General features: G+C 43.2%; 1 long non-coding RNA gene across 1 annotated transcript; it reads left to right on the top strand.

Moving 5' to 3' along the window:
* The first annotated feature begins 802 nt into the window (after positions 1 to 802).
* LOC116635285 lies at positions 803 to 26,394 on the top strand. The gene is made up of 3 exons (XR_004300128.1): positions 803 to 877; positions 22,868 to 22,974; positions 25,736 to 26,394. It is a non-coding gene; the product is annotated as an uncharacterized LOC116635285 (long non-coding RNA).
* Positions 26,395 to 26,703: the final 309 nt, after the last annotated feature.

Here is a 26,703-nt window from a genome sequence, read left to right as displayed (position 1 = left end):
TTTTGAGATACTCAGCTACCTAATCCAATTCTCCTTGCATACTCAGCAGCCTCCCCTCCCTCTGCATGACAATGGAAGGAAAGAGGAAGTGGGGGAAAAATAAGGTCTTATAATTGAGTTAGAAGGGGTAATTACCAGGACCCTGCAGTAGAGGGAAAGTACCTTCTTAAAGACAAGCCTAGGAGGCTGAGTGGAGAAATAGTAACAAATACTTGCCTGTGCAGGGAAGCAAAAAAATAAAACCTCAGTGCCGAATTGGCCAGGCACTGGAGAAACCTGAGGTAGGCAGCAAGGACTGGGCTACAGTAGATTCGAGGGAGGAGGAGAGAAAGCTCCAAGCCAGGCGGGGGTTTTGCCGCAGCCGCTGTGCCCTGATACTGAGTATCGGTGCCGCGAGGGAGGGATGAGTCAGTCCCAGCAGATCCCAGTTTAGGATTAAAGAACTAGTCGAAGGCACTCGGCAAACACTTTCCCGTGAGAGGGCTAGTGACCATTCTAAAGTGGGATCCCAGCCGCTCACAGGACACCAAGGAGGTCCTGGACCTGCTGGAAGGGATCGTTTGCACGGAGACTGAGAGTGAGGTGCTGTTTTCCTTCCTCTCCCCGGAAGTTCCCGCCAGATTTGCCACCCTTTGTTTCATTTCGTTGAGTTGTTTTAAAACCAGGGTTGGCTTAGAGCGGAAGGCAAAGGGGGAAGTGCCCGATTATGGTTGTGAATGTCGCCTCTTGCTACAGGAGGCAGGGAAGGGCGTTTTGCAACAAGAATTCTTGGTCATGGGCGTGGCTGTACATGCATCCTGCACCTTGATGCCTCATGGGAGAGTGTGAGGAGCGGTGTGGGGCTCGGGCCAACTGTGGGCTGATTTCTTTGAGGAAGGTAAGGTCCACCACCCCATCCTGACATTTCGAGGCAGTTGAAAGGATAGCAGGATCAGGTTCCATCACTCAGCCTAAGTCTGCGTGGAAACAGAAAATGACCCAGAGCACATATTGGCCCGCTCTGTGAGCTGCCCGTTCAAGGTGGCTGAGCAGCCCCTGGAACAGCATGTCAGAGAAAGAGCCCCTTTTGGGGGAGGAAGTTTGTGATAGGTGACTTTGATTAGATGGTTTTATGTTTGTTTTGAGGCAAGATATACACATCATGAAATTTGCCATCTTGACTGTTTTTTTCTCTAAAGATTTTATTTGTAAATAGTCTTGACACCCAACGCAGCGTTGGGGCTCAGACTCACAACCCTGAGATCAAGAGTCACGTGCTCTACCGACTGAGCCAGCCAGGCACCCCTTAACTGTTTTAAAATATACAAATACAGGGCGCCTGGGTGGCTCAGTTGGTTAAGCGACTGCCTTCGGCTCAGGTCATGATCCTGGAGTCCCGGGATCGAGTCCCGCATCGGGCTCCCTGCTCAGCAGGGGGTCTGCTTCTCCCTCTGACCCTCTTCCCTCTCGTGCTGTCTCTCATTCTCTCTCTCTCAAATAAATAAATAAAATCTTTAAAAAAAAAAAAAAATAAAATATACAAATACAATGACACTAATGAAAACCACAATGTTGTACAACCAGCACCATTTCCAAAATTTTTTCATTACTCTAAACAGAATGTCTGTACTCACTTGTGTGCTTATTTTTGTGTGTGGTTTTTTTTAAGATTTTATTTATTTATTTGACAGAGACAGACACAGCGAGAGAGGGAACACAGGCAGGGGGAGTGGGAGAGGGAGAAGCAGGCTTCCCGCAGAGCAGGGAGCCCGATGCGGGGCTCGATCCCAGGACCCTGGGATCATGACCTGAGCCGAAGGCAGTCGCTTAACGACTGAGCCACCCAGGCGCCCCAAATAAATAAAATCTTTTTTTTTTTTAAAGATTTTATTTATTTATTTGACAGAGAGAGAGAGAGAGAGAGAGCGCACAAGTCGGCAGAGAGGCAGGCAGAGGGAGAGGGAGAAGCAGGCTCTCCACTGAGCAGGGAGCCCGACGTGGGGCTCAATCCCAGGATTCCGGGATCACGACCCGAGCCGAAGGCAGCCGCTCAACCGACTGAGCCACCCAGGCGCCCCCCCAAATAAATAAAATCTTAAAAAAAAAAACTTTTGCCAATTTGCTAGATCAAAAATAATTACCCCTAGCTGTTTTCATTTGTACTTCTTTTTATTATGAATGAAGTTGAGCATCCTTTCATATAAATGAGGGCCATTTGTATTTATTTTTCTGTGTGTGGTCTGTTTATATCCTTTACCTATATGTTTTCTTCTTTTTGTTGCTTTTCTTGTCAATATTTAGACTTTAAATGTATATATATATTTTATATATATAAAACATATCGTGTGTGTGTGTGTGTGTGTGTATAAGTGGGCTCCATGTGTTGGAGCCCAACACAGGGCTTGAACTCAAGACCCTAAGATCAAAACCTGAGCTGAGTTCAAGAGTTGGACACCTAACTGAACCACCCAGGTGTCTCTGTAATGTGTATATTTTTAATATGCTTAATTTAACATAAAAAGACAAATACTACATGATCTTACCTATATATGGAATCTGTAAAGTGGAGCACATAGTAACAGAGATAAGAATGGTGAGGAGCGCCTGGCTGGCTCAGTCAGTGGAGTGTGCAACTCTTGATCTCAGGGATGTGGGTTCGAGCCCCAGGTTGGGTGTAGAGATTGCTTTAAAAAAAATAAAATCTTTGGGGCGCCTGGGTGGTGCAGTAAGTTAAGCGTCGGATTCTTGGTTTCAGTTTGGGTCATGATCTCAGGGTCTTGAGATCAAGCCCTGTGTCAGGCTCCACACTCTAGTAGTCTGCTTGAGATTCTCTTCCTCTGCCTCTGCCCCTCCCCCTGGTGAGGGCTCTCTTAAGTAAATAAATAAATAAATAAATAAATAAATAAATAAATAAATCTTTTAAAAAATAAAACTAAAATCTTTAAAAATTTTTTAAATTTTTATTTATTTGCTTTTTTTTTTAAGATTTTATTTATTTATTTGAGAGAGAGAATGAGAGAGAGAGAGCACATGAGAGGGGGGAGGGTCAGAGGCAGAAGCAGACTCCCCGCTGAGCAGGGATCCCGATGCCGGACTCGATCCTGGGTCTCCAGGATCATGACCTGAGCCGAAGGCAGTCGCCCAACCAACTGAGCCACCCAGGCGCCCTATTTATTTGTTTTTTAAAACATCTTATTTATTGATTTGACAGAGAGAGAGTGCACAAGCAGGGGGGGCAGCAGGCAGAGGGAGAGAGAGAAGCGGGCTCCCCACTGAGTAGGGAGCCTGATGTGGGACTCGATCCCAGGACCCCAGGATCATGACCTGAGCCGAAGGCAGACACTTAACTGACTGAGCCACCCAGGCGCCCCTAAAATCTTTTTTTTTTTTAAAGAATGGTGATTACCAGAGACTGAGAGTGGGAGAAATGGGGTGACGTTGGTCAAAGGGTACAAATTTTCAGCTATAAGTTCTGGAGACCTAATGTATACCATGGTGACTAGAGTTCATAATAATGTATTGTATACTTGAAATCTGCTGAGAGTAGATCTCAAGGGTTCTCACCACCACCAAAAAAAGGGTAATTAGATGACATGATGAATATGTTAATTGGCTTGATTGTGGTAATCATTTAACAATGTATATGTATATCAAAATATCACATTGTATACCTTAAATACACACAATTTTGATTTTCAATCATAGTTTAATAAAGCCGGGGTTTATTAGTACTTTCTTCTAGAGCTTCTTGTTTTATTTATTTATTTATTTGAGTGTTTTACCATTGTGAGGAAGGCTTGTCCACAGCAAGATTATATATATAATATATATATATATATATATATATTCTGTGGTGTTTTCTTCTGGTACTTTTTTTCTTTCACTTTTCACATTTCAGCCTTTCCTCTGGCTAGAATTTATTTTGCTATAAAGAACAAGGCAGTGATCCAATTTTATTCCAGGTTGCTCTTCAGTGTTCCCAAACCCTTCATTGAATAATCCATCTTTTCCCAACTGATTTAGAATACTATTTTTTTTTTCTAAGTAGGCTCCACATCCACTGTGGGACTTGAACTCACCACCCTGAGATTAAAGAGTGGCATGCTCTATGGACTGAACCAGCCAGGAGCCCCACCCCCAGAATACTATCTTTATTTTATTTATTTTTTAAAGATTTATTTATTTATTTGAGAGAGAGAGAAAGAGGGTGGGGTGAGGGACAGAGGAAGAGGAGAGAGAGAATCCCAAGCAGAATCCCCATTGAGTGGGGATCCAGATGTGAAGCTTGATCTCATGACCCTGAGATCAGGATCTGAACCAAAATCAAGAGTTGGACACCCAACCAACTGAGCCACCCAGGTGCCCCCCCCAAAACTTGATGTTTTAATCCTGGTTATGTTAAATGTATAGATAATTTATTGTGAATTGACATCTTTATAATATTGAGTCTTCCTATCTAATATGTATATTTTCTTCCTCCTACCAGACTATTTTTTGAGGCAACTTATTCCATCATTGGATGGTTCTGCTAATTTTTAAAGTTCCTCCGTGTTTTGAAGTGCATGTCTTTCTGTGTCTTTTTTAGGCAATGGTTCTAATTTTGTCCCTTGAAACTATATAGGAGTTAAAATGTAAAGTGTTTAACATGATTTACAAAAACTTACATTAGCATTTCTCAACTTTCCAAATCATGGAACACAAAGGAAATTATAATATGTGCACAGAACACAGGTAAGTAGATGGAACTTTTTGAAGTCCAAGGTGATGGTGGTAGGGAGGGAATCAGGTTGCCCCAGTCCTGCTTCTGCCTAGTGGAGGGCTGACAGGATCAATAGCTGGGGGTCATGTGAAATTCCTTGGGGAACATCATCTGGGAGGCTCTTCACAAGAGGGTCCACTCCTTGCCCATCTGTGCCTCTCTCACTTCATTTGAGCTTCCAGGACCTGCTTTTCTTCCCTAGACCTTAAATATACTAAACACATTCTCTCTCTCTTTTTTTTTGAAAGATTTTATTTATTTGTCAGAGAGAGAGAGAGAGAGAGAGAATGAGCGGGGAGGAAGAGTAGAGGCAGAGGGAGAAGCAGACTCCCTGCTGAGCAGGGAGGCCCATGTAGGACTCGATCCCAGCACTCTGGGATCATGACCTGAGCCCAAAGGCAGTCGCTTAACCCACTGAGCCACGCAGGTGTCCCCCAAACACATTCTCTAAAAGGGGCTTTGCATTTGCCTCTGCCTAGAGTGCTATAGCTCCAGAAGTTCACACAGTTGGCTCCTCATTCTTCATCTTTTTTTTTTTTTTAAATGTAAGCTCTAGGGCACCTGGGTGGCTCAGTTGGTTAAGCGACTGCCTTCGACTCAGGTCATGATCCCAGGATCCTGGGATCGAGTCCCACATCGGGCTCCTGGCTCAGCGGGGAGCCTGCTTCTCCCTCTGACCCTCTCCTCTCTCATGCTGTTTCTCTCTCGCTCGCTCTCCAATAAATAAATAAATAAAATCTTTAAAAAAAATAAAAAATAAAAAAAAAATAAATGTAAGCTCTACATCCAGGATGGGCCTTGAACTTACAATCCCCAAATCAGAAGTTGTGTGCCCCACCAACTGAGCCAGCCAGGCACCCCTGCTCCTCAGTCTTTAGATCACTAGACTATTACACCTAAAGGAGCACCCCTCTTCTGCCCCAAGTCATGCTATTCTCTTGGTAACACTTATCAGCTTTAGAAATTTCCAGATGATTTGTGTGTTCGTTGTCTCTTTCCCCACCACTAGAATGTAAGCTCCGAAATTCTTGTCTGTTTTGTTCTCTCCTGTCGCTAGTGCCCCACACAGGCCCTCAATAATTGTTTGCTGTGTGAATGAGTGAATGTGCTTCATAGAAGTTATGACTTCTGCTATCTACCCTGTCTATTACTTTTTTTGGCCATCCTGGCCACAGAGAGACCACGGGACCTTATCATCCCCTTTGCAGAATCCAGATATACCGTGTCAGCAGTATTCTCGGAACCCATCCAGTTTAGTAACCCTATCAAAAACGGAAATGAAGTTAGCTTGGCAGGAAATGAGGTCAGTTTGGCAACCGATGGTGAAACATGTGAACAATGTGGGAGTTCGTGGTCTGAGTTAACCATGTCAGATATGTCCCATGGCAGAGGAATAGGAAGATCGAATGGACCATGAGCTGTGTAGGGCTGTGTAGGAAAGATCCCTGTAAACTGGTGATTGCTTTCTGTGTAACTTGGGCAGCAAATGTGTAGTGGAGCATGGCTGAGTCTTCCCAACCTGGCATAAATTTCTCATGGTATCTGCAGGATGTGGGTTTGGCCAAAATCAATAAACACCATTTATTGAGCCTCCCATACCTTGTGCTAGGCATCTGTTATCTCTACTCCTCCTAATACTCCTGCTAAATAGGAAATGTTATCCATTTCAGAGAGAATGACACAAAAACTTAAATGACTAAAGGACCTGCCCAAGGTCACAGGGTGTGTGATAAGGCAGGGAGTCAATCCAGGCCCTCTACCCCAGTTTGGGCTCCCCTCCTTTTTTTTTTTTTTCTATGCTAAGTGAGAAAAACAATGCAAATCTAGGGCTCTAGTGAATTCTTTTGCAAGCAAACGTTGATTTGAATCTATCTAGTGGGGTACACAATGCTCAATTCTGAAATGCTATATTTAAGTCTTTGGAATTACTCTTGTTAACATAACAGAAATAGAAGATGAGTCCATGTAAAAAGAAAAAAATGTACCAAAATATCTATAGTGATTATCAGACACGATCAGCATACTCAAATTTCCGTGTGTCACATTCCATCAAGAACTAATAGGCATAAAAGCTAATCAATAGAATATATCCATAAATGAAAATAATGATGCTGTTAATATACATGAAAGATATAGTTGAGCTCATTAACCTCCTGTTTTATCCATATCATTCCTAAATTTGTGGAAACGATGCAATTATAACGAGAAAGAACAGAGGCCGGTGAAAATTAGACTTCCATGTGGAGGACATTTAACTGTTTAATTGCCTGTTCCCATCTTCCCATTTCTTCTGGATAATCAAAGCCGCTGGCTACCTTTCCCTCCCCCCTCTCTAAGCCCCCTGTCCTGCACAGGATGTTTGAATTGGCACTAAGAGAAGGAGTGAAGTTCTTGGGTGGGGTAGTTGGGAGATGCGGTCTGGAAACTGCCAACAGCTATTCTTGAATTCACTTGTAGGAACTTGTCTGAGGGAGAATGGAGTTGACATGTAGAGAGATGTACAGACAAGAGAAAGAAGAAGAGGAAGAGAGAGAGCCAGTGTTAGTTGCACTTGCCCTTGAGGCTCTTTCTGTGGTTGTCTAAGCTAGTTGAGTTGGGTTTCTTTCACCTGTAACCAAGAGTCGGACTGTTTACTTATTCATTCCAAACACCTAAACCATCAGCTTTCTTTTGGCTATTTGAACTTCATCCTTTCTGATCTAGGGAGAATTCTGTTCTCTGTGTGTTGGTGTGTGTTTGTCCTCACCCATTTTCTCTTAAGAAATCTTCCCTTCTAGGCTCTGCCCAGTGATCTGTTCTCAGGGACTGTAAATAAGTTTTAGTACTCACTTTGTTGAAACAAAGTTAATTCTACTTTTTAAGTCAGCGTCATCTGTTTAAAAATAATGTTTTTTTTTCTCTTTCAAAAATTTTTTTTTTAAGATTTTATTTATTTATTTGACAGAGAGAGAGAGAGACAGCGAGAGAGGGAACACAAGCAGGGGGAGTGGGAGAGGGAGAAGCAGGCTTCCCACGGAGCAGGGAGCCTGATGCGGGGCTGGATCCCAGGACCCTGGGATCATGACCTGAGCCGAAGGCAGACGCTTAACGACTGAGCCACCCAGGCGCCCCTCTCTTTCAATTTACCCTAAAACTGGATGTGGGCAAGTCTTGGAGTCAAATGAGGAGTAGTAAATAAAGCACCAGATATGGAGTCAGGACAAAGGGGTTTGAAACCTAGCCCTTTTATTTTATTTTTATTTTTAAGGTTTATTTATTTATTTACTTATTTATTTTTAAAGTAATTTCTACACCCAACGTGGGGCTTGAACTCGCAATCCTGAGATTAAGAGTTGCATGCTCTTCCAAACAAACCAGGCAGGCTCCCCAAAACCTAGCTCTTTTAGTCTGACTGTGTGACCTTGGGCAAATTTCTTGAAGGTTTCTGAATTTGTCCTCATCTGTTAAATGAAATGAATATGTGCAAGCATCTCGTACAGTGCCTGGGACACAATGCATGCTCAGTAAATGTTTGTTAAATGAATAATGTAATGAAGGAACTGAATCATAGTATCCCTTTTTGAATCTACCATGTGAACAGTAAGTTCCCTTTGTCTTTAGAGCTCTACCCCATTTTCTTAGCTCACTGAGATCAAAGGTCATACCCCTCATCTCAGTTTGCTCAAATGTCAAAGCCCTAAAAGAGAGCATTTGATTGGCACACGTTAGGTCACATGCACCATGTGGGCAGTGAGAGGAAGTTTCTATGGGAAGGATCTTCTAGGGACACTTACAGGTTCTTTTTTTTTTTTTTTTTAAAGAGTTTATTTATTTATTCGACAGAGAGACAGAGAGAGACACAGAGAGAGACACAGCGAGAGAGGGGACACAAGCGAGGGAGTGGGAGAGGGAGAAGCAGGCCTCCCACTGAGCAGGGAGCCCGATGCGGGGCTCGATCCCAGGACCCTGGGACCATGACCTGAGCCGAAGGCAGACACTTAACAACCGAGCCACCCAGGCGCCCCGACACTTACAGGTTCTTTAGTGAGAAGACAGATTCCCGGATCAACTAATTAATTCATGCTGGGGATTACTAATAAAGGCTAATTTAGGGGCGACTGGGTAGCTCAGTTGGTTAAGCATTTGTCTTTGGCTCAGGTCCTGATCTCAGGGTCCTGGGATCAAGCCCGGAGTTGGGCTCCCTGCTCAGCGGGGAGTCCGCTTCTCTTTCTACCCCTCCCCCTCCCCCTGCTCCTGCTCTCTCTTTCTCTCTCGAATGAATAAAATCTTTTTTTAACGTTATTTTATTATGTTATGTTAGTCACCATGCATTACATCATTAGTTTTATTTTTTATTTTTTATTTTTTTTTAAGATTTTATTTATTTGACAGAGAGAGAGAACACAAGCAGGGGGAGTGGCAGGCAGAGGGAGAGGGAGAAGCAGGCTCTCCGCCGAGCAGGGAGCCAGACGCGGGGCTCGATCCCAAGACCCCAGGATCATGACCTGAGCCGAAGGCAGCCGCTTAACCGACTGAGCCACCCAGGTGCCCCTACATCATTAGTTTTTGATGTAGTGTTCCATGATTCATTGTTTGCGTATAACACCCGGTGCTCCATGCAGTACGTGCCCTCTTTAATACCCATCACCGGGCTAACCCCTCCCCCCACCCTCCTGAATAAAATCTTTTTTAAAAAAGGCTAATTTATCATAAAATTATCACAATATACTTCAAAATAAAATATATTCATGGAGGGGCACCTGGCTAGCATGCCACTCTTGAGCCCCACGTTGGGCATAGAGCTTACCTAAAAAAAATTATATGTATATATTCATGGGGTCGATTATTTTTGGATTATTTGTGCCTTTTCCCCACTCCATGGGGGAGAATTATCAGAACTGACAACAGAAACTCAACAGCTTTGCCATCGACCACATTTATGAAGCTACTCACTGTGATGGAAGAGCTGGAGAAATAAAAAGGTGGTAGGTACAGACCTGAATCCTGAAGACTTTGGCCATGCCAGAGACAGCCTTACCGCAGTAGTGTTCATTTACAAATCAGCAAGTGTGTTTACGAAAGGAACTGCTAAAATCTTTTAGGGTCTAGATTGGGAGGGCGGCAGAGGACCATTTTACTTTATAGAAAGGAATGGCATTTAAAATTTTTTCCAAGTTTTATTGGGATATAATTGATATATAATATTGTATTCATTTAAAGTATAAACCTAAGAAAAATAAAGTGTACAACATCATTATCTGATATATATATATTGCAAAATGGTTACTGGAAAGAGATGTTAAAACACTTCACAATCTTGGTAACTTTCCTTTTCCGTTCTGTCATCAGTTCTTTTGCCTCCTTCTTGTCTCTTGGATACTAAATGTTTATTTCCTCTGATTATAAACCTACCCATAGATTCTTATCCCATACTGTGCAGGGTTACAAGTAGATTATATTCAAATGCTAATGCAACTGGTGGCCTGCCTCCCATCCCCCATAATGCCAGGACCCGCTCACCCACATGCGGGTTCTGCACACCGCAGTTCTTCCGGAAGGTGCAGCTGGGGTCCAAAGGATGCCTTGAGCAGTTTCCTGGCTAAGACCCACGCCCATGCTTGACCTGCTCCTGCTGGTCATTAAGTCTAAAGGAGCCTTTTTCAAGGGTCCTTTGTAAACCACAAGTGTGGATTTACTCTTGAGGTCTAGGTAAACACTCTCCCCGTTGAACCCGGCTCAAGTGTAAGGTCTCCCCATTGCAGAAAGCACCTTAGCAGAAACTCCCTCTTTCCAACTCAGGCTGCCCTGCAACTCAGCTGAAGGGAGCAAAGTTCAGTCTGCGCGGAGCCTCACCTTGGCTATACTTCCTTTATTGTGTTTGAGCAGTTCTTTCCAACGACCTCGTCAGCCGTACTCAGGCTCCTCAGCCTCCTAGTCCAATCCCCCAGCCCTCAGCCCTGCACCTCAGTGTACCTTTAGCTTACCATGTGACCTGAAGTGGTCCAAGCTCATCACACCAGGTGGTAGTGGCTAAGCCATTCCTGTGCCTTGGGGCTAGGATCTGGAGTTTCTGGCTTAGTGATCAGCAGGGGAGAGTCCTTCCTGAGCAAGTGGCTTTGACTTTCACCCAGAAGCAGAACCTGAGTGAAAATATTAACTTTAGGGGCACCCGAGTGGCTCAGTCGTTAAGCATCTGCCTTTGGCTCAGGTCATGATCCTGGAGTCCCAGTATTGCCTTTCCCTTTTTGAAATTGTGTTGTATTTTATTTATTTATTTATTTTTAAGATTTCATTTATTTGACAGAGAGATAGAGCACAAGCAGGTGGAGTGGCAGGCAGAGGGAGAAGGAGAAGCAGGTTTCCCGCTGAGCAGGGAGCCCAATGTGGGGCTTGATCCCAGGACCCTGGGATCATGACCTGAGCCGAAGGCAGATGCTTAACAGACTGAGCCACCCAGGCACCCCTGAAATTGTGTTTTAATATGATCAGGTTTTTTTTCTTAATACTGATGTGGGAAATAAAGGCAAAAGAAAAATTAAATTTCCTCATTACCTATAGCTCCTTTTTTTTTTTATAATTTTTAAAAAATGTTTTATTTATTTATTCATGAAAGTCAGAGAGAGAGAGAGAGAGAGGCAGAGGCAGAGGGAGAAGCAGGCTCCCCGCCTAGCAGGGAGCCCGATGCGGGACTCAATCCCAGAACCCTGGGATCATGACCTGAGCCAAAGGCAGACGCCCAACCATCTGAGCCACCCAGGCGCCCCTACCTATAGCTCCTTGATGGGTCCTTGAAACAGGCAAAGTAACAGGCTGCCTCAATGTTAACACTTTGCTGAGGGCAAAAGGCAATCTTAGCCCAACCCCCAGGATCCTGTAAGTCTACTTTAATGTGTAAAAGTTCCTTTGGAAACTTCCTTTATCTCTACCCCCCAAGATATATGTTGGCAATCATCCCCCAAGCATATGGCCCACTGATACACATCTGAAGAGTCTCCTGACTGAGTTTTTACTAAACAGTAATAAATGACCTTTTCCTAACAATAGCTAGCCCCCTCAAGGTCCTGAAAACCTTGTTTCCAAAATACCTGGGAGGCTTACTCTATCCCTAGCCCCCTCCCAACTTGAAAGTATATAATGGGCCACACCTCATGACCCCAGTACAGCTCTTTATGCCCACGGGTCCTGTCCCGTGCTTTCATAAAAACACTTTTTTACACCAAAGACGGCTCAAGAATTCTTTCTTGGCCATGGGCTCTGAATCCCAGCAACACTCCAAAACTACATCAATACTGTGCATGTATTGCGGAGACTTTTCAGTGTCAGCTCTATCTCATTCTTTTAAATTGCTGTTTAGGGGTGGCTCAGCTGCTGAAGCTTCGGACTCTCTATTTTGGCTCAGGTGCTGATGTCTAGGTGGTGAGATTGAGCAACCGGCTTGGTGCTCAGCAGGGAGTCTGCTTGACATTCTCTCCCTCCCTCTCCCTCTGCCCCTCCCCCCTCAAATAAATAAATCTTAAAAATAACTTAGAAATAGGGCGCCTGGGTGGCTCAGTTGGTTAAGCATCTGGCTTCCGCTCAGCTCATGATCCCAGAGTCCTGGGATCGAGCCCTGCATCGGGCTCCCTCTCCTCCCTCTCCCCCTCCCCCCCACCCCCACTCGTGCTCTCTTTCGCTCGAGCGTACTCTCTCTCTCTCAAATAAAATATTTTTTAAAATATTAAACAATTAATTGCTGTTTAATATTTTATAGCATGAATGTATTTGACTAAACTAATGGATATTTAGGTCATTCCAAATCTTTTGCAATTAGAAACTATACTGCATTCAAGATTATTGCATGCATTTCCCTGTATACATGTGTATTTTTTTCAAGTTTGTTTATTTTTAAGTAATCTCTACACCCAATACGGGGCTGGAACTCAAAATCCTAAGATTAAGAGTCAAATGCTCTTCTGACTGAGCCAGCCAGGCACCCTTGATATTTAAGTTCTTGATAATTCTCTCTCCCTACCTTTGTATTTTGTTGCTTTAATTCACATTTTTGTGATTACTAGTAAGGATAAGTAACTTTTTACATCCATATTGGATGTTTAGATCTCCTCTATAAATTACATCTTTATTATTTGTTATGATTTGTCACTGTCTCTTCTTTATTGATTATATATCCTGTGTTTTAGTGATTTGGATGATTATATGCACTTCTTTTTTTTTTCTTTTTAGAGAGAGAGCATTGTTGAGCGAGGGCGGGGGGGGGGGAGGGGCAGGGAGGGAGAGGGACAAGAAGGAGAGGGGAGAATCTTAGGCAGGCTCCACACCCAGCTCAGAGCTGACCCAGCTGGATCTCACATCCCTAAGATCATGACCTGAGCTGAAATCAAGAGTCCAATGCTTAACTGACTGAGACACCCAGGGGCCTTGATTGTCTGCACTTCAAATATATTTTCCTAATTATCACTTGTCTTATAATATTGTTTTTTGTTTTGTGTGTTTAGTCCCATAGAAGTTTTTGAATTTTATGCAATAAAACTCAAATTCTTCCTTCATGGTTTCTGGGTTTCATTTCATGCTTAGGAAAAGTTTCCATTAATAAACTGAGTTTATGGTAATAGTCTCATATTTTCCTCTGATAGTTTTATGTTTTTTTAGTACTATGATTTTTTTAAAAGATTTTATTTATGTATTTGACAGAGAGAGACACAATGAGAGAGGGAACACAAGCAGGGGGAGTGGAAGAGGGAGAAGCAGGCTTCCCGCTGAGCAGGGAGCCCGACGTGGGGCTCGATCCCAGGACCCTGGGATCATGACCTGAGCCAAAGCTAGATGCATAACGACTGAGCTACCCAGGTGCCCCTTTTTAAAAATTTTTTAAAAGATTTATTTATTTATTTGACAGAGAAAGAGCACAAGCACGGGGAGCCATAGGCAGAGGGAGAGGGAGAAGCAGTCTCCCCACTGAGCAGAGAGCCTGACCCCAGGGCTCAATCCCAGGACCTTGGAATCATGACCTGAGCAGAAGGCAGATGCTTAACCAAATGAGCCACCAAGGTGCCCCTTATATTACAATTTTTGTATAAGGTGTGAGGTAGAGTGTAACTTAATTTCTAAATAACCAGTTGCCCAATTCCTTGCATTGCACCTTTATCAGAAACTAAGTATATTTTTATATATACACGAAGTCTGTTATTAGATTTTCTATTCATTTCATTCATCTATTTGTATTCCTGCAATGATACCATATTGTGTCGATTACTATTGCCTTTTACTATCTGATATGGCAACTCTCCCCATTACTGATCATTTTTTAAAATGTCCTTGGCTGTGGGACACCTGGCTGGCCCAGTCAGTAGAGTATGCAACTCTTGATCTTGAAGTTGTGAGTTTGAGCCCTACGTTGAGCATAGATTTTACTTACTAAATAAATAAATAAATAAATAAATAAATAAATAAATAAATAAAATGTTCTTTGCTGTGCTCATGCATTTTTACTTCATCTTGGGAATTAGATAAGCTTGAGGATTACTATATGATCACTCCAATAGATGTAAAAAAAAAAGCTTTGATGAAATGGACATCCACAATATGGAATACTATGCAGTTGTTAACAAAAAAGGGAGTTATTTGTACTGGAATGGAAAGATCTCCAATACAAGTGAATAAAGCAATAGAACAATGCATACCTTATGAATTACTTGAAGTAAAAAAAGAAAAGGTCTATACATATACACCTGTGTATGAAAATATATATGTATATGAGTTTTAAAAACATAAATCTGGAGGGATATAGACATGTCATGGTTTTTGTTTCTGGAGAAGGGAATAGGAGTGTAGGGGTGTCCTGGATACTGTGGGGTGTTAGCCACATGCTTTTTTTTTTTTTTTAGGACAAGGCACTTCAGATGGTTGCCAGGAATGTTGCCTGCTGACAGCTAACGCAGAGTGCCTTTAGAAGCTTTACCCTCAGCTGCCTATACCTGCTTTGCCAAGTTTAAGTCCCTCCCTGGGGACTAGTTGCATCCAATGACTGGTTACTATGCAGTAAAAACACATGTTCCCTTTGCTCCAAATTGGGACAGTTCAGAAGGACCATTCTAGCTTCAGAGTTCCCCCAAGATACTGCCTATTATCGCTTCTCTCATTCCTTCCAGATGTTGTTTCTGAACATAGTTCTCAATAAACCACCTGCACGTGAATATGTCTATTTCCTGGGAAACCTGGCCTACAACAATGCGCACTGAATTATTGTAGGTGGAGGGGAGCCTGGGCGGCTCAGTCAGTTAAGTATCTGCCTTCAGCTCAGGTCATGATCCCAGGACCCTGGGATCAAGCCCCATGTCAGGCTCCCTGCTCCACGGGAAACCCACTTCTCTCTCTCCCCACTGCTTGCTATCTTTCTCTCAAATAAATAAATAAAATCTTGAAAAAAAAGAAAAAAATTATTGTAGGTAGAGAATAGGTGGGAGGGTCTTTCACATTTTACTCTCTGATAAAAAGGGGGGAATGAGTGATTATGTATGTATGTATGTATTTATTTATTTATTTGAATATATTTTAAAGGATTTTTTAAATTAAATGAAATTTAATTTTTTTAAAGATTATATTTATTTATTTGTGAGAGTGAGAGAGAGCCAGCACAAGCAGAGAGAAAGGACAGAGGATAGGGAGAAGCAGGCTCCCCATTGAGCAGGGAGCCCTATGTGGGGTTCAATCCCAGGACCCTGGGATCATGACCTGAGCTGAAGGCAGACACTTAACGACTGAGCCAACCATGTGCCCCTTGAGTAAATTATTTATAAGAACACACTGTATAATTTTGAATTTGTGTTTAAATACTACTATTGAATGGGGGGCACCTGGCTGGCTCAGTCAGAGAGCATGCAACTCTTGATCTCCGGTTTGTGAGTTCCAGCCCCATGTTGAGTGTAGAGATTATTTAAATGAATAAAGCTTTTTAAAAAAAAATGATATATTAAGAGGGTCTTAAGAAAAAATAAAAAATAAATACTACCATTGAAAAGGAAATATAATAATGTTGTCCTGATTTTTTTTTTTTAATCTCTACGCTTAACGTGGGGCTAGAACTCACAACCCCAAGATTGAGAGTTGCATGTTCTACCAACTGAGCCAGTCAGGCACCCCCTTATGTTGAGCTAACTTTTAAAAAAGAAACTGGTGTCTTGTACACCTTTCTTCCCATCCAGCAGTCTCACTACCGTAGCAAGAGTCATTTCATTTTGACATACTTCCCTGAGTGGGAATCACACAGAGTCATGTTTTTGCCTGGCTTGATGTGGTGCAAAGAACCACAAAGTAATGCAAAAACTTCTCATAAAGGTGGATTTTTCACAGCTCTATAAAGATGATAAAAAAAACAAAAAGTACAGTTGAACCAGAACAGGTGTTCAGAGAACTGTGGCAACCATTGTGCCGGAGATGAGTTAGTTGAATTCCCCGAAAAAGGAAATTCCTGGAGGAAGTTTTTTTAACATCGCAAAGCCTCTGAGCCAAAGTACCAGAGGTGAAACCCAGGATTCTGAGCTCCAGATGCCCAGTGCAGCATTCTTTCCAAAAAATAAAAATCGTCATTTTCCAAAGGCTGACTATGTTTTCTGCTTAGGATCATCCTCGAGATGGGCACAGCAGACTTCTATGCTCTAACTAGGGTAGAGGAATTCTTGTCCTTGGAGGGGAAGGGGATAGGGAAATGTGTTCAAAGGAACTGCTTGCTAGTCTGCGGTCACCCTGAGGAAATAGCTGTGGTCCTCAGCTGCTCAGGAGCCCCTTCCTGCCCCACTTTTCTTCAGAGTTCTATTTTTAGGTTTCCCTGGGGACTGATCTCCAGAAGCTGTGGGGAAACACTGTCCCACCTTATTCTCACACACCCATGAAACTCCCCATTCAGGAGCTGGTATCTTCGGTTGGACAATGAATAATTAAGCACAAGTGGGGCGGTTGGATACTTCCCTCAAAAATGAGGAACTTCAAAATTGAGGAGTCTATGTTTGTTGATCCAGGACAACGTGCTTTGTTCTGCCCCAAACAAACCTCATGCAACCCTAAATGCAGAAAATAACGTGTTGATGAGGAAGTGGAGAAATTGGAAGCTTTGTGTGTTGTTGGGGGGAATGTAAGATGTTACAGGTGCTGTGGAAAACAGTATGGCAGTTACCATATGATCCAGCAATCCCACTTTCAGGGATATACCCCCCAAAATTGAAAGCAGGGTCTTGAGATACTTTCACATTTATGTTTACAGCAGCATTATTTAAAATAGCTAAAATGGGGCGCCTGGGTGGCTCAGTTGGTTAAGCGACTGCCTTCGGCTCAGGTCATGATCCTGGAGTCCCTGGATCGAGTCCCGCATCGGGCTCCCTGCTCGGCAGGGAGTCTGCTTCTCTCTCTGACCCTCCCCCCTCTCATGTGCTTGCCCTCTCTCATTCTCTCGCTCTCAAATAAATAAATAAAAAATCTTTGAAAAAAAAATAAATAAAATAGCTAAAATGTAGGGGCACCTGGTGGCTCAGTCAGTTAAGCAGCTGCCTTCGGCTCAGGTCATGATCTTGGGGTCGTAGGATCGAGCCCCAAGTCGCCCTCTCCCTTTGTCTCTGCCCCCATCTCTCTCTCCCTCTCTGTCTCTCATGAATAAATACATAAAATCTTAAAAAAAAAAAAAGCTAAAATGTAGATGTGACCCAGTATCCATTGATGGATGAATGGATAAACAAAATGTGGTATACATATACACTGGAATATTATTAGCCTTAAAAAGTAAGAAATTCTGTTACATGCTACAACATGGATGAACTTTGAGAACATTATGGTATGTGAAATAAGATAGTTACAAGAAGACAAAAACTGTATGATCCCCCCCACTTAAAAAAAATGTTTATTTTTTTAGAAATCTTGACACCCAGCATGGGGCTCAAACTCACAACCCTGAGATCAATCGTTGCATGCTCCTCTCACTGATCCAGCTAGGTGCCCTGTATGATCCCACTTACATGTGGTATCTACAAGAGTCAGATTCATAGAAACAGAAAGTTGAATGGTGGTTAGTTACCAGAGGGAAGGGAAATGGGGAGTTGCTGTTTCATGGGTACAGAGTTTCTGTTTTGTAAGATGAAAAAGTTCTGGATTGGTTGCACAACAATGTAAATATACTTAACACTCCTGAAATGTACACTTAAAAATGGATAGGGTGGTAGATTTTATGTTACATGTTTTTTACAATTAAAAAATATAAAATATAACATTGTATCTCAACTATACTTCAAAATAAGTAAAAAATTTAAAGCCTTTTTTTTAAAGATTTTATTCATTTATTCATGAAAGGCAGAGAGAGAGAGAGAGAGTGGGAGAGGCAGAGGGAGAAGCAGGCTCCCCGTGGAGCAGGGAGCCCAATGCTGGGCTCGATCCCAGGACCCTGGGATCACAACCTGAGCTGAAGGCAGACGCTTAACCGGCTGAGCCACCCAGGTGCCCCAGGATAAGTAAAATATTTAAAACACTAAATGAACAGGTCAAAAAACAAATTAGAGGGAGTTAATAAACTAGAAGATAGATTGTAGAAATTATTCAGAATATAATACAGAGAAACAAAGAGATGTTAGGAAATAGGAATGATGCAATGAGAAGGTCTAACATACAGACAACTGGTTTCTAGAAGAAAAGCATGGAGAAGATGGAAAAAGAGATATTATTCAAAGATAAAGTACCTGAGAAATTTCCCAGAATTGATGAAAAATATGAATCCTTTGATTCAGAAATCAGAATGAATCCTAGGAATAAAAACAAATAAAAAAAATAAAAATAAATTTACCCTACACTCTTTTTAGGGAAACTACAGGAGATCAAAGATAGGGAGACTATATTAAAAGTATCCAGGGGCTCCTGGGTGTCTCAGTCAGTTGAGCATCCAGCTCTTAATTTCAGCTTAGGTCATGGTCTCAAGGTTATGAGATGGAGCCTTGTGTTGCACTCCATGCTGGGCATGGAGCCTCCTTGGGATTCTCTCTCTCCCTCTCCCTCTGTTGCTCTCCCTCCCTGCTCTTGCTTTCTCTCAAAAAAAAAAAAAAAAAAAAGAAAAGTATCTACGTATCCAGAGAGCAACTCAGATGAACAACCAATGACTGAAGGCAGTAGGTGAAATGGGTAAACAAACTATGTACATCAATACATGAACTATTCAGAGCTAAAAAGAAATGAGCTATCAAGACATGAAAAGATGAGAAGGAAACTTAGAAACTTAAATGCATGTTACTAAGTGAAAGAAGCTAATCTTGAAAAGGCAGCATACTGTGTGATCTCAAGTACTATATGACATTCTGGAAAAATGCAAAAAAATTCTGCAAAACTGTGGAGATAGTTAAAAAGATCAGTGATTGGCAGGGGTTATTGGGGAGAGAAGAATGAATAGGTGGAGCACAGGAATTGTAGGAGTGAAACTATTCTGTACGATCCTATAATGGTGGATACATTTGTCCAAATCCATATAATGTACAACACCAAGAGTGAATCCTGATGAACTCTGAGTGATAATAATGTTAATATAGGTTCATTGATTGTAACAAATGTACCACTCTCGTATGGGATGTTTGATAGAGTCTGTGTTTAGGTGTCAGGGGGTCTTTTAGGGTTCCCAGGCCCAATGTGGAGGGGTTCCCCCCCACAAAACACCAGGCAATACTTGGATACCAGCAGGGTGTCCAAAAGTTTAACTCAACTCTGACACTATCTACCCAGAGATAACATAAGATTCCACAGGTTAAAGGTTCAGTCCTACAAGATTCCCCCCACCTCCCACTTCAGACACGAGTTCCAAGTTCCAGGCTATTACCTGTGCTTCTAACCTTCTAGCTACAGACTGGAGATTCCAACAACCTCCTCCTTAGGTTGGATTAATTTGCTAAAGTGGCTCACAGAACTCAGGGAAATACTTACTTATGTCTTCCAATTTGTTAAAGGATATGATAAAGAAAAAGATACGAAAGGATATGAACCGACAGTCAGATGAAGAGATACATAGGGCAAGGTCCCCAAAAAAGGAGCTTCTGTCCTTGCAGAGGACATGCCCACGTGCCATGGGGCCAGGCTTTCCCCAAATGTGAAAGCTCTTTGGAAAAAAAAGACCAAAAAGCTGTCCTCTTGGGTTTTTATGAAGTTTTCATTACATAATCATGATTGACAAAGTCATTGGCCATTGGCTGATTCAACCTCCAGCTCTTTCCTCCTCCCTGAAGGTCCGGGATGGGACTGAAAGTTCCAATCATTTAATCCCATGGTTTGTCCATGTAGCAATCAGACCTTCCCTAAGGTGGGGTCCAAAAGTCACCTTCAATAATAAAATACCCATTTCACTTTTATGGCTCTGTAGCATTTTCAGGAACTGTGGAGGAAGACCAAATATATCTGAGAAATATATGACCAAATACATATTTCTTATAAATCATTATATCATAGGAGGTAAATAAGAGTTTTCTGTATTTTCCACTCAATTCTGCTATGAATCTAAGACTACTCTAAATCTTTAAAAAAAAAAAGGGGGGGGGGCATCTGGGTGGCTCAGTTGATTGAGTGTCTGCCTTCATCTTGGGCGATGATCCCAGGGTGCTGGGATCGAGCCCCGCATCAGGCTCCCTGCTCAGTGGGAAGCCTGCTTCTCCCTCTCTCACTCCTCCTGCTTGTGTTCCCTCTCTCACTGTGTCTTTCTCTGTCAAATAAATAAATAAAATCTTTAAAAAAAAATAAGACTACTCTAAAAGATGAAGTCTATAAAAAAAAAAAAAAAAATCAACCCAAAGGGACAAAAAAAAAAAACCTACCCAAACATCCAGAGAGAAAAAACAAATAGCTAACAAAAGAACAATAATTACACTGACAGCAAACATCTGAAAACAAATTGAAAAAAATTTTTTTTATTTATAGATTTTCTTTAGTAATCTCTACACCCAATGTGGGGCTTGGACTCACAACCCAAGAGTAAGAGTTGAATGCTTTTCTGAGCCATCCAGGTGCCCCACAACAAATTTTTAAAAATTCAAAAAAATACACACAGGGGCACCTGACTCTCGGTTTCGGCTCAGGTCATGATCTCAGGGTTGTGAGATGGAACCCGAGCAGGCTCTGTGTTGAGTAGGGAGCCTGCTTGAGATTCTCTCTCCCTCTCCTTCTGCCCCTCCCGCTCATGAGCTCTCTCTCTCTCAAATAAATAAATTAATTAAAAAAAATACACTTAATAAGAAATTTAAGGTTGGTTATTGCTAGATATGGTCTTTCCCTAGTCCCTTCTCCCTTCCCCCTACCGTTTGTTTTCATTAATATGCATGGCAGCTTTTATTTTGTGAATAGGAAAAGGGTAAGCCAAAGTAAAGGGAGGAAAACGGAAGTTTACTGAGGGAGGAAAGGATATTTGGTTTTTAATAGTGATATTAACCTCGTGAGGGAAGGGATCTAGAAAGGCCATTGGTCCATTTCCATTTTAGGGGGATAAGAATATTCCCACTTTAGTCTCTATGGGGTAGGAGACTACTGTAGACTTTTTTTATTTTTATTTTTTATTGAGTGATAGTAAAGTTTATTCAATAATAGACTACAAAGCTCCTGAAGAGAGAAGGGACCCACCCCAGAGGGTTGCCCACTGTAGACATGTCAATGATGGTGCCCATCTGCCTAGGAACTTGGAAGCTCTAAAGCACACTTAGATATATCAGCCCCTTTAGGCTCTGAGAGAGGTCACTCTCCAGCTCTGTCAGGCAATGCCCAACTGCAACATTTCTAGATATTTTGGTTAATCTTTTTTTTTTTTTAAGATTTTATTTATTTATTTGACAGAGAGAGAGAGAGAGCACAAGCAGGGGGAGTGGCAGGCAGAGGAAGAAGCAGGCTCCCTGCTGAGCAGGGAGCCCGACGTGGGGCTTGATCCCAGGACCCTGGGATCATCGCCCGAGACGAAGGCAGACACTCAATCAACTGAGCCACCCAAGCGCCCCTATCTTGGTTAATCTTATGCTTCCTGATATTTATTGGTTGAAATTCTGTAGGCCCCCTCTCATTCCAATGTTTCTTTTTGCTTATGAGCAGAGAAAGGCAGGCTAAGATTTCGAAATGTTTTACCTACAGCCTGGACCTTTCTCAGGAACTCTGGATTGGTATCTGAATATTACCACTGGAATGTCTAAATAAGCATCTCAAATTTAATATGTCCCCAAATCAAGCTCTTGATTTAGTTCTTTCAATTTACTTGTCTTGCAGTCTTTCCTATTGCAGAAAATGGCAATACCACCCTTTCAGATGCAGAGACCAAAAACTTGGAAGCATCCTTCTTTTTTTTTTTTAATTTTTTAATTTTTAATTTTTATATTTTTAAGATTTTATTTATTTGACACACAGACAGAGACAGCTAGAGAGGGAACACAAGCAGGGGGAGTGGGAGAGGGAGAAGCAGGCTTCACACTGAGCAGGGAGCCCGATGTGGGACTCAATCCCAGGACCCCAGGATCATGACCTGAGCTGAAGGCAGACGCTTAATGACTGAGCCACCCAGGCGCCCCCATCCTTCTTTTTTAGAAAAGATTTTCATTTAAGTAAACTCTATGGCCAATATGGGGCTCAAACTCATGACCCTGAGATCAAACATTGCATGCTCTCCTGACTGAGCCAGCCAGGCGCCCCATGCAACCTTCCCTTCATACCTCATGTCCCGTCCACCAGGGAATCCTGTCGGCTCTACCTTTCAAAATATATCTACTATCCAACCACTTCTCATTACCTCCATACTGGTCCAAGTCTCCATTATCTTTCACTTGGATCACTGCAGTAGCCTTCTTAACAATCACACGTGGTAGGAGCTCAATAAATAATTATGGAATGCATACATGGAGCAATGCCCAGGTATGGGTTATCATTGGCTCTCTGGTGATTCATGGTTAAACTTGAGACCCCTTGCCATATTTTGGAGAAAGAGTGGGAAGAAGTAATATTTGGGCAGCAAGTACTGTGGGCTCATGGAGACAATGGGGAAAGTTGAAACAAACATGACAAATACAGGAGAGAGGATTTAGCGGCATTTGAACTCAGTGGGCATCAGCAAAGGTGCTCCCGGGCACTGAGTGCCCTGACTCTGCTGTTGTGATTGCCCATTCTTTCTCCGTATAGAGCCTGGCTGGATACCCCACTTCCTTCCGCTGACCAGTCCAGCCTGGGATCCTGTGAGGTGATCTGCAAGAAGTCCAGGCAGTTGAATGACCTTTGCTGAACATCAGGTGAAGAGAGCAGTTTTCCTTCTGAGCTTTGGGGGTGGTGCATCCTGTGGAGGGAGGGAATTGAGTGGATTGGGCAAGCTCCTGGAACTGGAGAGGCAAGGTAAGGAAGGCATGGAGGTGTGGCCTGGCCTAGGATCCTTCCTTCTCCTCCTGGGCCACCCCATTCCCCTCCTTCCCCCTCTCCCCATAGGAGATCCAGCAGCTGCTTCCGACAGCTTAGGTCTTCTGCCTGCTTTCAGAGTCATTCCAGAAGCTCATTCATTGTTCTTTGGCCTGACTCTTTTTAGTCATTCTTTCAGTGAACACCTAAAGCCTGGTTCCCTTGTCTCTATCACCAGGGGCTCTTTTCCAGACTGGTTAATGGAGTATAGTTTGGGGAAAGTGCCTGGCTGGGTCCCCTACATGTTGAGTTCAATTTCCTCCTTTGGGTGTGTTTCAGCTTCCAACTGGGATCTTTGCCACTGCAATCGTAACAACCACAGTCTGCATGGAGGTTCTTAAAGCTATACAGGCAGACAAAAAACAGAAAGGAATTCTTTTTTTTTTTTTTTTAAAGATTTTATTTATTTATTTGAGAGAGAGAGAGCATGAGAGGGGGGAGGGCCAGAGGGAGAAGCAGACTTCCTGCTGAGCAGGGAGCCCGATGTGGGACTCCAGGATAATGACCTGAGCCAAAGGCAGTCGCCCAACCAACTGAGCCACCCAGGCGCCCAAAACAGAAAGGAATTTTTTTTTTTTAAAGCTTTTATTTATTTGTTTGACAGAGAGAGACACAGCGAGAGAGGGAACACAAGCAGGGGGAGTGGGAGAGGGAGAAGCAGAACCCCTGCCGAGCAGGGAGCCCAATGCGGCACTCGATCCCAGGACCCTGAGATCATGACCTGAGCCAAAGGCAGACGCTCAACTGACTGAGCCACCCAGGCGTTCTTAAGAAAACACAAGCGGTTATCAGAATTTCCACTCCCATCAGACCCAGATGCTCTGTACTCGCCTGCCCATAACTGCTTAGTAAGAAGTATTTAACCAGCTTGCTGATCTCAATAACCACATTGAAATCAGACATCCTGAGGGAAAGGGAAGTTTCCCCCACCCCTACTTGCTCTTCCTCCAGCCTTCCCCATCCAGACAGTAACACCGTTATTCACCTGGCTGTTTGAGAGAAAAAGCTAGAAGTTTGCCTCTATTTTTCCCTATCCCTCACCCCTCATCCTTCCAATCAGCAAGGCCTGTTGCCTCTACAAAATATGCCCAGAATCTATCTTTTCTCCACCACTTACGGACAATCGTCTTCATCTTGGCCAAGTGCGGTGTCTGTTCACTGGTCCTCCTGCTCGCTCTTGTCCTGACACAGACTACCCTCCTCACAGCAGCCCTAGCCATCTTCCAAGGACGAGCCACATCCCCTTTCACATCGCCCCAAAAACTCCCACTGAACTTTTGAACTTTTGATTCATTTCTAACTTCTTCTTCTTCTTCCTCTTCTTCTTCTTTGAGAGAAAGAGTGTGTGTGCACTGTGGCGGGGGGGGGGGTGCAAAGTGAGAGAGAAAGAGAATCTCAAGCAGACCCCCCACTATCCCATGACCCTGAGATCATGACCTGAGCCAAAATCAAGAGTCGATTGCTTAACCGACTGCACCACCCAGGCGCCCCTGATTAATTTCTAACTTCTTACCATGGTGCCTGAGACTCTGCACACTGTGGCTCCGTTCCTTTCTCTTCAGTCACACATCTACTGCTCTCTCTCTCAGCCACATGGCCTTGTCTTTTCCTTCAGTGTGCCAAGCTTGGTCCTGTCTCAGCGCTACAGGATTTGTTGTTGGCAATGCTTAAAATGCTCCATGAAGATTTCCTTCTGGCTGGCTCCTTAGTATTTAGGCCTCAGCTCAGTACTGTTGCTCTGTAATGAAACCTTCCAAAACTCAGTGGCTTCAAAATAGCAGTCATTTATTTAGTTTATATATCTGTAATTTGGGCAGGGTTTGATGGGAAAGATGCATTTTTGCTCCATGAAGCTTCAGATGGGGCAAATCACCCAAGAGTGGGGATCTGCTTCTAAGGTGGCTCACTCACATGGCTGGCGTGGTGGCGCTGGCAGTGGTCCATGAGCTAAGCCAAGGTGGAGCATGGGGGCCTTGGTTGTTCGTGTAGCTTGGTTTCAAGGAAAGTGTCCCAAAAGACTCAGGCGGAAACTGAATTGTCTTTCCTGACCTCAGAAGTCACATAGCATCACTTCTGTTGTACTTTATTAGTTCAGCAAGTCAAAAGGCCTGTCCAAGGTTAAGTGGAGGGAACATGGACTTTACCACTTGAAGAGGGAGTATCAGGGTTCATACAGAAATGGAAAGATTGCTCTTCTGGATAATTCTGGGTAATGTTATCTACCACAGCTACGTCCTCAGTGTGACTTTTACTGACCACTCTGTATAAATTAGCTCTTCCTCCCCACCCCAAATAGCCATTCTTTATCATTTTAGCCTCTGGTTCCTTCATAGTACCTACCATTATCTTAAATTATATTGAATGGGGCGCTGGGGTGGCTCAGTCGGTTAAGCGTCCAGCTCTTGGTTTTGGCTCAAGTCATGATCTCATGGGTCATGGGATGGGGCTCTGCACTCAGCAGAGAGTCTTCTTGAAGATTCTCTCTGTCTGCCCCCCATTCCCACTCGTGCAAGCACATGCACATGCCCTCCTTCTCTTTCTCTCAAATAAATAAACCATAAAAAAAAGATCTTGTCTATTTATTTATTTTCTCACTTTCAGCCTTACACAAGAATGTACATCCTCTGAGAACAAGAGCCTTGCATGAAGGAGGCCAGCTGGGAAGCTGATGCCCTGAGCTCTGGCAGTTGCAGTCACAGAGGTGATGGCTATTTAGAGATACGTAAGGATGGAGACATTGGTGTTTAGACTGACTGACTATGGGGGATGACGTGAGAAAGGAGGACACTGGGTTGCTGGTCCATCTCAGATGGAGAAAGGGCACGGGATTGAGGGCGTGCATGGCTCAGGATTCCCTGGCAGAGGCCATGCTGAGACCTGCATCCTGGAGTGGTGGTGTTTGTGTGGGGAGACTGGCTAGATGCACACCAAATCCCTTTCTTCTTCTTTCAAGCTTCCAGCCACATTTCCCAGCCTTCCTGCAGTTAGATGGGGGCCACGTGAAGCTATGTCAAAAAAATGCAAGTGGAAGCTGATGTGGACCACTCTCTGCGATGGCCTATTGAATGCCACCCTGTAAGATTCTCCAGGCCCCCTTTCCCTTCCCTACAGGAGGCGTGTTAAGGATGGCAGCATCACAGAGGGGGCAGGTCTGGGTTCCCAAAAGACTATGTGGAGTAGAGAACCACTCCATCACAACCTTTTTTATTTCATGACACCACATTTTTGAAGAGACAAGGATAGTTGTACAGTGTCTCCATGTTCAGGACCGATCTCAATGTTTCTTCTTGCTCTTATTTAACTTCTTCCTCTGTTCTTTGTATTTTCTGCCAACTCAGTCAGCTCTCTAGCTTGATTAGCGTCAGGTTAACTTTTTTGGTGAGAAATATTTTGAAGATGATGTACTTTATGTTGCATTCTATCTGGAGGGACATCAATGTTAGGTTGTCCCACCTCTGGTCCTGTTATGTTTGAAGACTGAGTTTAGATGGTGGTTGTTATATGTCTCCATTGTAAAGGCACTTCCCCCTTTTGCAATTAGTGTGTAAACTATGAGGTAACCCTTGGTC

Source organism: Phoca vitulina, unplaced genomic scaffold (assembly GCF_004348235.1).
Source record: "Phoca vitulina isolate PV1807 unplaced genomic scaffold, GSC_HSeal_1.0 scaffold10, whole genome shotgun sequence".
NCBI lineage: Eukaryota > Metazoa > Chordata > Mammalia > Carnivora > Phocidae > Phoca > Phoca vitulina.
The sequence above is the reverse complement of the archived record's forward strand: the minus strand, read 5'-3'. Positions and strand labels throughout refer to the sequence as shown.